This window comes from Quercus lobata, chromosome 11, assembly GCF_001633185.2.
Source record: "Quercus lobata isolate SW786 chromosome 11, ValleyOak3.0 Primary Assembly, whole genome shotgun sequence".
NCBI classification, from domain to species: domain Eukaryota; kingdom Viridiplantae; phylum Streptophyta; class Magnoliopsida; order Fagales; family Fagaceae; genus Quercus; species Quercus lobata.
The window spans coordinates 27,725,716-27,742,354 of NC_044914.1; the positions used below are offsets into that span (position 1 = coordinate 27,725,716).

At 37.4% G+C, this 16,639-nt stretch overlaps 1 pseudogene; it reads left to right on the plus strand.

The window, feature by feature from the left end:
* The first annotated feature begins 3,801 nt into the window (after window positions 1–3,801).
* On the plus strand, window positions 3,802–16,103 carry LOC115966652 (annotated as a pseudogene).
* Window positions 16,104–16,639: the final 536 nt, after the last annotated feature.

A 16,639-nucleotide genomic window follows, 5' to 3' on the forward strand; every position in this document is an offset into this window, starting at 1 on the left:
ATGTACCTAATATATAACATCTCACTTGTAGAAGATCATTACATCAAGGTTCGACAGATATTTTTAATTTTATAAATTTTCTGTGTCTTTTTACTTTTAAAGTAAAGTTACTTTCATATAATACAAACTACTTTATATATACCTAATATATAACCTCTCTAAGACTATTACATCAAGGTTCGAGTGATATTTTTTATTTAAAAAATTATCTCCGTCTTTTTACTTTTAAAGTAAACTTACAAAAATTATAAACTATTTTGTATATACATATTGCAAGGACCTGAAAAATTAGTGGCCTAAGCCCACTTAGAATAGTGGCTAGATCAGTTTAATCGTGGTCCAAAACAATAAATTTGTGAGAGAGGGAAACAAACAACAAGAAGGAGGCTCCGCCCGAGGATGAAAATAAAGAAGAAAAAGAAGAAATGTAGTTAAATGGATGAGCTCGTTTCTCAATACAAGCTGACCTGAGGAGACCACAGTTATACAAGAAATGTTACTATTCACTCTCTTCTCTCAGTGTTCTTCTTATTTCTTTTTTATATCTTGATACTTGTGTCTGGATCTTTTTCTCTGTAAACCCTCTTTTTCTTATATACTCCTCCCTCTCTCACATCTCAACCTTCCATCTTTACCTAACCAATCTCCCCTCATGACACTTGTCTCTTTTTACATCTTAAGAAGGTGGTAGAAGGAATCTACTTAGTTATGACTTATACTGTTCAGGTCACTTCCTCATCAATGCAGTTGATAAAGCTATTGCCCACCATTTAATGCGAAGGCAACAGGTTATTCCAAACTGGAAACTTCTCCTGTAATCACTGATTCTCTTTCTTCAGATCCTTCTTCCCACTTGGAATGCCTTAGAGTCCTTTGACTCACCCCTTCCTCTCCTCGGGCGACCTTCCTCCTCAGGCCCATGGTATCACCACACCAATACTACAACTCTTCAACTTCATCATTGGTCTTCGGGCACCCACACCTATATATACAACATAATCTCTCTTGTAAAAGACCATTACATCAAGGTTTGAGGGATACTCCACTGATTCTAGTACCTCTTGTAGTGCCTAGGCACTGGAGTTCAAACTGCACCAACCCCTTTTCCAATTGACCTATTTTGTTAATAAAAAAAATCATCATGGCACTATATAACATATAACGTCAACCTAATACAAAGGAGGTTATGTGTATTTAAGGATAGGCAAGTTAGATTAATAGCTAGTTTGGATTGGGGGGAAAGAGGGTGAGTAGAGTTGACCGAGAATTATGCAATTTTCGGCCAACTCTACTCTACTCCCCTTCAATCCAAACTAATCATTAAAAGACATTTATTCTATCATGTACAAAGGTGGAGTCAGGAGGGCAATTGACCCCTACAATCCAAACTGATCATTAAAAGACACCTATTCTATTATGTACAAAGGCGGAGTCAGGAAGGCAATTGCCCCCTAGCTACCCCAAAAAAAAAATCTTTAACTATTAACATAACTACACCTTTGTTTTTTTTTTTTTCCTTTTTTTTTTTTTTTTGAATTTCTTGTTGATATGGACACATAGTTAAGAAGCATAAAACAATGATAATAGCATCTATCTCTTTTTTTTTATTATTAATTTATTCTCTTTCATTAAAATTTGTGTATAACACATTAAACTATGGTGATAGTAAGGACTTGGTTTGAACTCCTAGCCCAAAAGGTATATGGACTTAGGCCCAAAAAGCCCAAAATAATAAATTTGTAGAGAATAGGTTGGAAAACTAGGTTTTAATGAATTAAACAACAAGTAAACAGATCTTGATGACAAAAAAAGGAAGATAACAAATTACACTAAGGAAAAATATCCCCGGCAACGTCCGAGGAGACTGGCTCCTATAAATTGCTCTTGAGGCTTTATTACAAGTTTGATTCATAATTGCTATAGTGTTTCTCTTCTTTTTTCTGATCCCCTCTTCATGGAGGGATTCTCATGTTATATAGTCTTCTTTGAATGATCTTGGTCCTATACTTGTTAGTCATCTAAGCCACTACTTGAGTATTTGTCCCATCAGACACCCCCTCAGGTTCTCTATGAGTTGGGATAGCCAAGGCAACACTGTTCAAAGGTCTTCTCCACATTAATGCAGCCAGAAAGTTAATTGTAGAGCATTTAATGCGGTGGTAGCAGCTTTTCCTTAGATATTTCTGAGCTCCCAACCCTCTGGTACACTCGAGATACACGTCCCTACCACTGGAGCTTCCTAAAAGGTTACCTTGAACCTTTAGGATACACATTTGAGCCGTGCTTAACCTATTCGAGGAGACATTTCTCCTCGAACCACCCTTCCGTTTGTATCTTACTTATTAGATTCCAAACTTAATCCATCCAACACCATTCATTTGTTCTCAGATCACTATACTCTCGGCCAAGGCCCAAGGCCCAATATACCATTTGGGCCCTTAACCCTACAATAGTCCCTCAAAACTCCGGTTTTTTCCCTCTCGTCCGAAGAGAAAAGTGGGGTTTTGATTTTTCATGTGCTAATATTATTCTGCCCTTTGATTTGCACACGTGGGAGTGCCGATTTGCACACGTGGGAGTGCCGTTTTGCACACCCCATAATTGCTACTAACACTTAGGAGCCTGCGAAGCATCATTAATTGCTCCAGGCGGCACTATGTTCCCCAGATCCAACGGTGAGACGTTAATCCAATGACTGATATTTCTCCTTGGGTTTTGAGCGAGATAACTCCCACTCAATCTCGCCCTCTATATAAAGCATTCAAAGAAATCATTTCCCTTATTTCACAAGTCTTCAAGCTCTCCAAAGATCCCAAGCACTCAAACTCACAAAGCTCTTTAAGTTACTAAATTTCCCACACCTTTTCTTTAAGAGATCCTTGAAAATCTTTCTAAAGGTTTCAAGGACTAATACACATCTTAGTTCTTGTAAGTTTCAATTTCTTTAAACCTTTCTTTTTCTCCTCGGCCTTCCAGTTCTTATTTCTTCATTTACCAATTTCAGTTGTTTCCCTTTAGCTTGTCCAAATGGGTAGATTGAAGCACCTAGTAGACTCCCCTGCCAAAATAGAGGCCTTTAAGGATAAATACCACATACAACAGGGAGTCACCCTGCGATACTGTTCCCCAGAACAAATGTATAGTAGTGGTACACTCATCCTTAGGACAAAGGCTTATAAGGCATGGGAGGGAGACGTCTCTCCCCAATATGGGATTGACCAAAACCTGGAGAATACGTCATTTTCAAAGAAAACAATTCCTTCTTGGGATCAGAGATTCGTCCCTACCACAGTGATAATTATATAATGTTTATAGTAATAATTTTAAATTATTAAACATTTTATGAGTCTATATTAGCCAAAAATAACAAAAATTCACATATATTTTACTCTATATTTATCTAATTACTAAAAATGATTCCATTCATAACTTGAATTTCAACTTTGAAAATTTTGAAAAATGGATTATTCATGTCATAAAACAAAACCCAAATAAATGAACACAGTATAATGAATATGTGTGTGTGTGTTTTTTCTACTTTTCTTACATTAAATTATTAAAATATCATTTAGTATTCAATTGCTATATATATGCACATGACACGCGTAATTAGGTTTGATCTTTTCTAATTAAAATATGTTTCTTTCTTTTTTATAAATTTTCTAATTTGATTTTCTATTATTAATATTTTTAATAAAATATATGTGATATACTGATATATAGATTGTTCTATCAACCTTTTCAATATAATTGAAAGACAATACCAAACATGCAAACCAAAGGCCAGCCACAAACAAACAAATGGTTGAAGTTGAAGCAGAGGAGACAGAAATAAACATTGCATTTTTGCGATTGTATTGATCAAAGATATGATTTGTCAGTACAATTTATGGCTCGTTAGGGGTGTGCAGAAAACCCACCGACCCACCAAACCCGACCCAACCCGATCCGACCCACCGGGTTAGGTCGGTTTTTAAGGCTTGGTGGGTTGGGTTGGGTTACCAAAAAAATTATTATAGCGGGTCGGGTTGGGTTTGGGTCATAAAATTACAAACCCGCCAAACCCGACCCGACCCACCCATATTTAATATATATTTAAAATATATTTTATATTTAATAATTTTTTTTAAAAAAATCAATTGTAGGGCACTTATATATATATATATATATTTATATATTTAAATATATATTATATATTTAATAATTTGCATTTCCTCAATTCCTTCTACTAATACTAATTTAATATATATATATAAAATATATTATATAATTAATAAATTTTTTTAAATAACCAATTCTTCTTATCCTATATAAAAGCCAATTAGTTCACACAAATTCTAATAAATTACTATTGTTGTTTAGTCATTAGTGTTGAGCCTTTAAGGAGTTACATTGATACTAATCTTTAGGTTTTTTTAATATATTAATGTTTATATTTTTTTTCTACTCAATTTAATAATAAAAAAAAAATTTGTCAAACCCATGGGTTCAACCCGACCCACGTGGGTTGGGTTGAGTTGGGTTGGACTTATGTGATGGGTTGGGTTGGGTTGGGTTGAATTTTTTTTGATCCACCATGGTGGGTTGGGTTAAAAAATCCCCTCAACCCAACCCAACCCGACCCATGCACACCCCTATGGCTCGTCATCACTTTTGTGCTGGGACATGTTCCTTGCGGTTTATGGAGACCATGGAAAGCTAGAGGTTTGAGAACATGGGAAGCTAGCCTAGCAAAAGCACGGTGTCAGTGGGAGAATTCTGCAGGTAGCGACGTGATCATTGTTGGAGCTGGGGTTGCAGGTTCTGCTCTTGCTTATGCTCTTGGCAAGGTGAACATTCATTTAACTATCACTTTTTTTAACATCCATATAGATACGCCTATCACATGGGCAATGTTTCTTTTTTTTTTTTTGCTGAATGCATGGGCAATGTTTCTTGCACACGCCACTTTTGCACGAAAATGGTAACTTGATTTTCAAGAAAATCGTGACTGCAAGTCACGACGTGTAAAAGTGGCATGAGTGTACGGTTTATGCAATATACCTTGTCCTACATATCACTTTTTTCTTTCCTTGTTCCTGTTTCCATGGACAAAAGAGAAGTTGTTCATTTACTTTGTATAGTTTCATGCATGCCTTGTTCCTTCCCTGTATTGGTCAAAAATGCTAACTTGATTTTCAAGGAAATCGTGACTGCAAGTCACGACGTCTAAAAGTGGCATGAGTGTACGGTTTATGCAATATACCTTGTCCTACATATCACTTTTTCTTTCCTTGTTCCTGTTTCCATGGACAAAAGAGAAGTTGTTCATTGACTTTGTATAGTTTCATGCATGCCTTGTTCCTTCCCTGTATTGGTTCAGCTCCTCACTAGTCGTACAATAATAACAAAGGAAATGTTAACAAGCACCAAGATTTCCCTATATGGATTTCCCTTAATAAAAAGGACAAAACATTATTAAAAGGATTTTTTTTTTTTTTTTTAAAAACTACTAAAAAATTGTCAAAAATGACAAAATGTTGCAAAAAGTAAACAAAACACTGCAAAAAAGTTATTGTTAACACAACCCTAATAAGAAAATAGTTTCAAGCATGCCTTTTTTTTTTATGGGAAATACTCAAACTTTTATTCAATACTTTGTAAAGAAGTTACATCATTCGCACACGCTTGTGCTACTTGACTGGGACACTCTTCCAGCCAAACAACCAAGTTCTCAACATTTAGTGCATGTTGAGCTAGCAAGTGGGTAGGGACATTTCCTTGCCTTTTAGTATGTAAAAAATCAAATGTCCTAAAGCTCTGGACTTTCCGCAGAACGCCCTGGATGATATTCTGAACCGATGACGCTGCCTCTCCAGCACCATGAACTGCATTGATGATAAGCAGCGAATCTCCCTCAAAGACCCCATTCCTAAGCCCCACATCCTCGGCAACCCTAGTCTCTAGGGCCTTTGCCTCAACCTCTAAAGCACCGAGAGGTAAGTCCAGCTTCCTTCTCAAAGCCGCTATCACGTTACCTTCTCCATCTCGCACAATCACTCCAATACCAGACTGTTTTGAATTCTAGAATAATGCACCATCCACGTTAACCTTGAAATATCCCGATGGTGGCGGCTTCCAACCTGCTGTACGCCGGTGATTTGAGCTAACCGGACTTGGCTTTTCATTGGCTATCTGAAAATCCTCCAATAACTTCAGAGAGCTTCTCACTATTGCAAGACCAGTTCGTCTCTTACCTCCATGTCGTACCTCATTCCTACTCTTCCAAATACCCCCCAGCAAATAGTGACCCACTTTTTCAATAGCCCAGGCTATGCCTCCCATCTATTCTGCAGTCTACTGAATGTGTCCACAAAGCTCCATGAATCTTGTATAATGAAAGTTAAAGTGAATTTACTAGAGCTCCACACCTCTGTTCCTCGACTACAAAAACAAAGAATGTGCATGGTTGTTTCTACATGCATGCCACAAGCTTCACAGATATTGTTGGCTATGATCTTTCTTCGAGAAAGAGAATCTTTAGTGGACAAAATACCACTGCAGGCCTTCCAAGAAAAATGCTTGATTTATTTGGCATGTTCATACTCCACACCCCACGCCAAACGCCATGCATTTTCGTCAGGTCAAAATAGCTAGCATTGCGATCCTCTACTTCTATTTCCCGAGCAAGCTTGTATGTACTACTCACTGTAAATCTACCTTTCTTATCTTCAGCCCATACTAGTCTGTCTTTTGCAACCAAGTCACTCATTGGGATGCTTAAGATCGCATCCATATCCCGGGGTAAAAAAAGTCCCTTCACTAGCTCTATGTCCCACTCCTTTCCTCCATTTAACAAGTCCCTTACCATGTTAACATAAGTCCCAAGCCGTTCAGGAGTAACCACCCTATAAGTGTTGCGAGTAGGAAGCCACTGATCTTGCCAGACCCGTATACTACATCCATCTCCTACCTGCCATCGCAAGCCTCGCTTGACAAGGTGTTAGGCTGCCATTATGCTCCGCCAAGCAAATTAAGCTTTCTTGCCTACCTCAGCATCCACAAAGTCCCCATGAGGGAAGTATTTAGCCTTATAAACCCGAGAAAAGAGGGAAGAAGAATTAGTTTGAAGTCTCTGACCCTGTTTAGCCATTAAAGCAAGATTGAAGAACTTCAAGTCTCTAAAACCCATCCCTCCCTTATCCTTCGGTAAACACATTTTATCCCAGCTCATCCAAGCCACCTTCTTCTCATTTTTCACTTTCCCCCACCAAAATTGCCTCACCATTCCAGTCATCTCATCACATAGAGCATTTAGGAGCTTGAAACAGCTCATCGTGTAAGAAGGGACGGCTTGTGCAACCGCCTTAATCAACACTTCCTTGCCCACATTTGACAAAAACTTTTCCTTCCAACCTGCAAGCTTGGATGCTAGTTTTTGTTTCAACCGGCATTGCCTTCATTGATTTCAAGTCATTCCTTTGCATTGCCTTGTGCAGCAATGCCGACAACCCTTCAGCACAAAGTAGGAAAAGATAGGGAGAAAATGGATCCCCTTGCCGAAGACCACGGGTTGGTGTGATCATACCACAAGGTTGGCCATTGAGTCTAATAGCAGATGTAACAGAGGACACACATGTCATTACAATACTAATCCACCTCTCATGAAACCCAAGCTTCTCCATTATTTTTTGCAAGCACCTCCATTCCACCTGGTCATAAGCCTTGCTCATGTCAAGTTTCAATGCCATCTCTCCAACTTTGCCTTTCCTCTTCCTATTAATATGATTCATTAATTCATGGGCCACTAGAACATTTTCTGTGATTAGCCTTTCTGACACAAAAACACTTTGGTTTTCACATACAATATCCTTCAAAACAGCTTTCATTCGGTTAGCCACTACCTTGGAAGCAAGCTTATATGCCACATTACACAAACTTATAGGTCTGTAATCAGTGACTCTAGATGGATTCTTAGTCTTTGAGATGAGTACAATGTGGGTTTCATGAAACTTAGGGGGGGCTACACCATGATTTAGAAAGTCTACTACAATTTGTATGACAATAGAATTTACAGTAGGCCAATAATGTTGAAAAAATAAAGGAGGCATACCATCAGGACCTGGCGCCTTCAATGGATGCATCTGCTTAAGAGCTTTCTCAACCTCAGCTACCCAAAACTCCTGTAATAAAACCTTATTCATTCTGTTAGTAACTTTAGGATGTATAGCCTCCAAAATTCTTCACTAACTGTTGGGCATGAAGATGTAAAAAGTTCTTGAAAATAATCTACAAAAATATGGCCCATGACATCTTCCTCATCCTGCCAATTACCATGAAAGTCCAGTAACTTGGTAATGGTGTTATGTTGGTGCCTTTTGAAGCTTTCTCATGGAAGAAAGAGGTGTTGCTATCTCCTGATTTTAGTTAACAATTCCTTGACCACTGCTTCCACATCTCTTCCTCAGCCATAAGCATCTTGTTAAGCTCCACCTATGTAGCATGTATCTCTTCCATGTTGGCCCCACCCTCTGGTAAGCACTCAAGCCATTGAAACTTCTTATTAAGTGATGCTATTTTTCAGCCAACATGGCTAAAACCGGTGTTGTTCCAGGTTTGCAAAGAGGTTCGGCACTCCTCTATGCAACTTCCAAACTGGTTTTGACCCCCCAAAATTCGACCTCTCTCGCAAGCTTCCTCCACTACACCATCACATCCACCCTCCTTAATCCACATTGCTTCAAACCTAAACAATCTCTACCTTCTTTTGTTTCTACTTTTAGGTGGAAGAGCTTTAAGAATCAACATGTTGTGGTCTAATGAGCAAGTGACCACATTGTAGAGCCTTACCCGAGGAAACAAAGAAGCCCAATTTGATGAGACCAAAGCCCGGTCTAATCTCTCACGATCCCAACCACGAGCACCTAACCACCTACTCCAAGTGAATTCCGAACCTACAAAGCCCATGTCTCTAAGTTTGCTTCTATTAATAACTAAAGAAAATGCCCTCATATGCCATTCAAGTCTCTCACCACCTCCTACCTTCTCTCCCCTATGAATGATCTCAAATCTCTTATGCAAACCCATGGGAGATCACTCCTTGTGCTCAACTTCACTAACAACCTCCATGACTCTTCTCTTTTGCTGGTTTCAGGATGACCATAAAACCTGGTGAATTGCCATTTCTTATCACCATCATCCTCCGTAATAATCGCATCTATATGTCTAGGAGAGTATGTTTGCACATCCACCGACAAAGAATCCTTCCATAAAAGAGCCAAGCCCCTACTCCGGCGAACACTAGGGACAATCATGCCTTGTCTTCTTTCCAAATTCTTCTTAATCTCAGCCATTTTTGCAACATTAAACTTGGTTTCAATAAGGAAAACCAAGGTGGGATCTTCCTCCAAAACTGCTTTCTGAAGAATGCCAACTATTCGAGAATTCCCAAGTCCTCGACAGTTCCAATATATAACACTCATTGTTTCCGGCGGGGCTGCCCAGCAGCCGCCACCGATCCCATTTGTTTGGCAAGCAATTTACCAAAAGCAACAACTTCCTCATCTAGCCTAGGCCTCTTCCCAACCTTAATGTTTTTACAACTTCCACAAGAGGAGCACGTGTCTTTCTTTTTGGACCCACATCCACATCCTCCACCTCCATTCTCTTTACCTCCTCCATGGCGTCCTCCTTTTGCATTTTAGAAATACTCAGTCTCACATTTTCTTTCCCAGACTTAATTGCATGTGCATGTGGCTTTTTTCAAGTTAGGCTCTTGCCTTTTTTATTTCTTCCTTTTCCAATTATAGCTGACTCATTAGGCCCAATTTGAAACAATTGTAAATCCTTTATTTGAAACAATTGGTTCATCTAGTCCCTCTATTTCTTCAGTTCGGCCTATTCCAGTTTGCGGCCCACTATGAATCAACCCAGACCCAGGTCCATGTGTTGAAGCTTCACCCACAGGAGTTTCATTACGTTTCGCTGTCAACTTATTCTCTTTCTCCATGATCTTCTCTGTTAAAACATTCTCCACGTTACACCTCTTATTATCATTCCCTGAAATCTCGGCATCAATCTCTCTCAGCTGATCCTCGAAATCAAGTGTTCCTTTATCCCCGGTCTGTTCCTCCATGATTCTCTCTCTCTCCAAATTCAAATATTCCACGTCTGCCCTATCATGGTTTGTCTCCACTACTCCATGAACCTGAAAGCGCACGACGGAGACTGTCGTTTACAGCCCAGACTGTTGCTCTCATACCGCCTGTTTCACTGCCACCTGCCGAGGGCTTTCTCTCTCCTCAGTTCGCTGCACAAACACAACATAAGGTTTTTGTAACTGATCCAGGACGGCACACAACCACGGACCATATTGCTTCTCCTCTGAATTAATCAAATCTGCACTACGGATCCATTCTATGCAATCCTTCTCATCATGATAAATTTTTCCACATAAGTAACAAAATACGGGAAATCGTTCATACTTGAACTCAACCCACCTTGAATCTGATCCCCCCAGACTAAACCCTTTATCCCCTACATCCACCTTTTCAACTTTGCCCAAAATTCCTCCAATACGTAAACCCGCTTCCTTTGTCTGGCTCAAGGTTGGTAAGCCATGAATCTGGACCCAGAACGCTGCTTTGTGAAAAGATAAAGATGTGACAGACTCTACCACCTCTAACTTATGCAACAATAAAATATACTTATCAAAAGACCACGGTCCTTGCAATAAAACCCTATCCAAATCCAGAAATCCTCCTTATCCTGAAACAGAAATAGGACTCTATTTTCTCCCATATCACTTACCTCAAAGTCTCTCTTTGTTCTCCAACTGATCGTAACGCCCGCCCTACAACTTCCAAGTTCACTCTGCGTTTGGTGCGAAACTTTCCAGCCCGCACCAAACCTTGGTCCACCTCGGGAGGAGCTAGGTCTACTTCGCTTCCTTCCCGTCCCGAGAGCTTGAGGTTCGCACACTTGTTTGTGATTGCATCCATTCGTATTGAGATCCAGGTTCCACCATCTAAGCGGAGAAAGAAGTTGCTATTTCACACCCCCAGGCTTCGCCGAGACCTAGAGAGAAAACTTGACTATCAAACTTTTCATAAGCATGCCTTAAAAAAAAAACAAAAACCAAAACAGAATCATACATGAAAAGCTATAGAAGGTAAGTTGGGAAATATCAATATTTTTTTTTCCCTACAACAATGAATTTCATGCATTCTACAATATTTTTTAGCGAGTATTTCATGAAATAGTTAAACATGAATTAAACATGAAGGAAATTTTGAAATGTAAAAGGACCGCCACAAATTTTAAGAGTCAAAAGTGTACTTTAGTCTTTTTTTTAAATAGGATTCTCAAAATTTTAAATCTTTTCCAAAATTTTATATGATGTAGTAGTTTGTACACCTTTAGATTTATAAAATTTAATTTGAAACATCAAATAGATCAATTTTAAATAAAGATGATAGTTTTCCTAATATGGGATGGAAGAGTAATTTTTTGAAAAGGATTTTGTTAACGAGCATTGTTGTTTCTAAGTTTGATTTCCTGTTTCATTCATTTTAGGATGGTCTCCAAGTTTAATTATGTGATCGAAAGAGACTTGACAATGCCTAACAGAATAGTTGTGAACTTCTACAGCCTGGGGGCTATTTGAAATTACTTGAGTTGGGTCTTGAGGGTAAGCAAGCAAACCCCACAACTTTAATTTACGCCATTGTAAAATATTCCTTGCTCTCTTCTATTGAAATGTTGTCTTTTTTGCTAACTATATCATGTGTCAATATGTATGGTACATGGATATGGGACTGCAGATTCAGTAACAGAAATAGATGCTCAACAAGTGCTTGGATATGTTGTTTACAAGGATGGGAAACACACTAGAGCGTCTTATCCCTTAAAAGATTTTCATTCAGATGTGGCTGGGAAAAGCTTTCACCATGGGCGTTTCATTCAGAGGATGCGAAAGAAAGCTGCCTTTCTTCCTATGTATCTTCCTTTCCTATCAAAGAATGAACTTTTCTTTAGTTAAAATACAAGGATTTCAATTACAACTTGAAAGAACTAAAAAGGTCTGTTTGGTTGGAGGAATGAAAAAGTAGGGAGGATAGAAAAGCGGAATGATAGAAATAATTTAGTTTAGGTTTGGTAACAGTTTTTGTTTTCTATTTTCAAAAACTTGTTTTTGGGAATATAAAGAAAAAACAAGAAATCAAAAACATGTTTGGTTAGTTGAATCTAAAAAAATAGTTTTTTGAAGAAAAAAAATACTAAAATATGTTGGTACTAGGATTTGAACTATAATGCTAACTCATTAAATGAAACAGATTTATTAAATCAAATGCGTATTTTCATTGACTTTTGAAAACTAGAAACTAAAAACAGCATTTTGTATGTTTTTAGTTTCCTTCACAAATTGAGTTTTGAGAACAGTTTTTGTTTTCTATCCATTTTTGGTTGCCAAACAAGTTTTTTAGTCTCAAAAATAAAAAACTGTTTTTGAAAACAGAAAATAAGAGGGAAAAAACAATTACCAAACATACCCTTAGTTTTCTCTCATGTGTGTTTAGTTGGGAGAATAGAAAAGTGAATAGATGGAAAACCATAAAAAATAAAGTCGATATACATTTACAATTATATCCTTATAAAATAAAATATAAGACAACACAATTTTTTATACACTTATTTATTTAAAAAATTATACATGGACACTTCACCTTCTTTTTTTTCAAGTTATTACTTTAAAAGGCAGAAGCCATATCCAAAATTGGTGGAAAAAAAACAAAACAAAACAAAAAAAAAAAAAACAAAAAACAAAAGAACAAGAAGGTAACTATGGAAGAAATTGATAAAAAGACAAAACATAGAAGAAGACAAAAAGTGAGATGAGCACCCAAAAAGAGAGAGAGAGAGAAACCCTAAACAATGAAGTGAACGAACTGTTAGGAGAAACAGAAAAATAAAAAGATGAAAAAGGCAAAAGATGGGGCGAAAACAAGAAGAAGAAAAAGAAATAATAAAAAATAAAAAACTATGAAAAGAAAAAAGTGACAAACAAGACCAACGTGAACCAAAAAACAAGAAAATATTATTAAGTTAGTTGAAGCAGAGTCAAATGCCAACAACCACCTAAGATTTCCATGTTCAATGTTATAAAAAGAAGGGCAAAAATGTAATTGAATGAGTTGAAATAAAGTCCCCAAGTTTTCTCTCCAAATTGGAGAGATAGGATCTTGGTGGGCCAGGAGAGAAAACACTTGGACCCTACCAAAATTTCCTTCAACCCCCCTCCCAACCAAACACCTCTCTCACCTATTTTCTCTCATTTATTTTCCATCCTCCTTATTTTACCTCCAACCAAACAAAGCCTAAAAGGTGTTGAAGGGACACTTTCACCAAAATTTACAGCTTATTGTTGTCTGACAAAATTTTGGAATTGCATGTTAGTTCTAGTCCAGATTTCCTGTTTAAATCATATGTGATCATTTTCTGGCTGTGATATGAATACACTGTTAATCATGTCTGCCATTGCCTATTGCCTACTGGGCAATTGAATTGGTGCTCAATACAATACCCTGTCATTATACCTAGAGACTATGAGTCTATTTAGCTTAAAATTATACAGCAGGCCATGGTTGTCAGTTTGAAATGATCTTCCATATTCAGTTCATGTCTGCTATTAACACCTTTTCAGTGTGAGATTTGAACAAGGAACGGTGACATCTATGATTCAAGAAAAAGAAACTATCAAAGGGGTGTTGTACAAGACTAGGACTGGTCAAGTAAGCGAAGCACATGCTTCTCTTATAATTGTATATGATGGTTGCCTTTCAAATTTGCGACGGTTTCTCTGCAAATCTAAGGTGAAGAGATTTGTCTCATTATGTACACAACACATACTACAATAAACAACACAACATTTTTTGTAAGTTTTTTCACAATGGTTCATATGGGATGGTTTGATCGACAAATAATTAAGTGCTAAGTGCTAACTCATGTGAAAGAGATATTAATTCAATCACATGTATGGCTTCTACTGTATGACAAAGAAGAAGCCTCTGAAGAATGCTCAGGTCGGCAGTCTGGAATTTGACTTAAATATGATAGACATTATTATTCTTATTGTCAGGTGTGTGTGACTGCTCATACAGTTGGATGGCTTATGGAAAACTGTCCGCTTCCATATCCAAACTATGGACATATAATTTTAGCAAGTACTTCACCCATATTGTTTTATCCAATCAGCAGCACAGAGACTCGATGTTTTGTTGGTGTACCAGGGCAGCATTTACCTTCCATTTCTAACGGTGAATTGTCTCACTATATGATAACCGCGGTGGCTCCAAAGGTACTTATAATTTGATGGACATGAATCCTTTACAATCATCTATGACAATCCTTTAGATCTGGCAAACAATTCAATGGAAATTTCTTATATTCTTGCAGATATTATCATTTTTTTCTCTACCTAATTTAAGTTTTTAATTTCTCCAAACTTGACCCTATAGAATCATTCCACATCTTCAAAGATTATCTCATGTCAGTCCTTTGATTATGTTTGGCCTACGTTAACAGCTGTGTCTTACATATATACAGTGGCTAAGAGCCTTATAGCTCAACTGACATTTTTTGATGTTTCCAACAAGGACATTCAAGGTTCAAATCCCCCTCCCCCAACTATCAAATTATCCATGCACCAAAAAAAAAAAAAAACAAACAAACAAACAACATAGATACATACATACATTCAGTGATGCATAGCATACTTCAAACACCCAGAACAATGAAAGAGAACTGTTTCAGTTCCGTTTTGCTGGCATGTTTACCTTTATGTTTTCCAGTCCAACCCCCATTCAAAGAATCAACTGGATTATCTAAAATACCCTTCTGATAAATCACCATACGTCTCAGAAACATAAACTAATAACTCTAATAACATGATAAATTATCACTTGTCCCAAAAATTTAAGATGATAAGAAATGGTGAATTTAATCATCTAACCATTATTCTAATATTTTCTTTGGTCATTCATACTTTTGCACTAATGAAGGAATGTGTGTACATTTAGAGTCCACCTGAGCCGTATAATGCCTTCATATCAACAATCAATGAAGGAAACGTTAGAACAATGCCAGATTTGAGCATGTCAGCCATACCTAATTATCCTACTCCGGGTGCAATTCTGATGGGGGGATGCATTGAACACACGGCATCCACTAACAGGAGGAGGAATGACTGTGACTCTATCAGACATTGTTGTACTTCAGGATCTTCTCAGGCCTCTGAATAATCTAAATGATGCATCCGCATTGTACCAATATCTCTAATCCTTTTACACCCTGCGTAAGTTGGCAGCTTTCCTTTATTTTCTACGTATAAATTTTGCAAATTCAATTTTCAATACACCATCCAAATGCTAGTAAAAATGTGGGATTCTCATTAAAAAGATGATAGCTTCAAACTTTATATGTCTAGATAACAGGCATTTTTAGAACAGTGAAAAATAAGATTAGTACATCTTGTTGTGAGACTAGATTAGATACTAAGCTATTATAAGCCAAGACTTGCTTAGGCATTATCAACTAACTTTCATGTGACTTGGTTTTGTTTTCAGCCAATGGCAATTACAATGAATACATTGGCAGCAACCCTCCAGAGGGTGTTTTGTATTCCACCTGATAATGAAGTAAAGAAGGAAGAAAGGCAAGCAATTTTCAACTATTTCAGCCTCGGTGGTAATTTTGCTAGTGCACTAGTGGCTTTTCTCGCAGGCCTAAACCCCCAACCATTAAGCCTAGCTTTTCTTTTCTTTTATGTGGCTATCAATAGCATTGGTCGCTTGTTGCTTCCATTCCCTACACCTAAAAGCATATGCTTGATTGCTAAATTGATTTGGGTACATGTGTATATATGAGTTTCCTCTTGCCATTTCTGTCATTTTTTGTTAATAAATAATAGAAATTTTCTTATACATTTATCTTTATCATTCCAGGGTGCACCATTTATCTTTCTTACTAGCATCAATGCCAATGGAAATAGACAAATGTCTTTCCTCACAAAGAAAGTCATTATATTGAAAAAATTACTGGGATTAATGAAGCGTGAAAAACATTGATGCAGTCGCAACTTTATGGTTGTCCAAGAGAAGCTTTGCTAGCACTAATCAATAAAGTAATTGTTGAACCTTCAGTTGTAAAAATATAGTAAAATACAAGTGTTGTGAGCCTAATACTCCACTTTCTCTTCCCACACACACAGGGAGATGGACATGTACATTTAGAAATATCCCCACCATGGGTAGACACAGCTAACCTCAATTTTCCTATATCCTATAACAATAGATTCTTTTTGTTTTATCATAAACTAATTCATATGCGGAAAGAAGGGGAGGAAATTGAAGAAAGGCAAGAGGGGAAAAGGTCAAAACTCCTAGTGGCAATGGAGATAACCAGAGTCGTTAATGATGAAAGGTGAATGAGAAGAAAAAAAATCACTCTTACGGCTTCACTTTTAAATTATACATCAACTTTTATAACTGTTTAAACCATGCTAACTTCACATTGAAATATTTACCCCATTAATTCTACAACATACAATCAATTGGGCCTATGGGCTATGCAATGGGTGATAGCCACTCACATTTTTAAAATT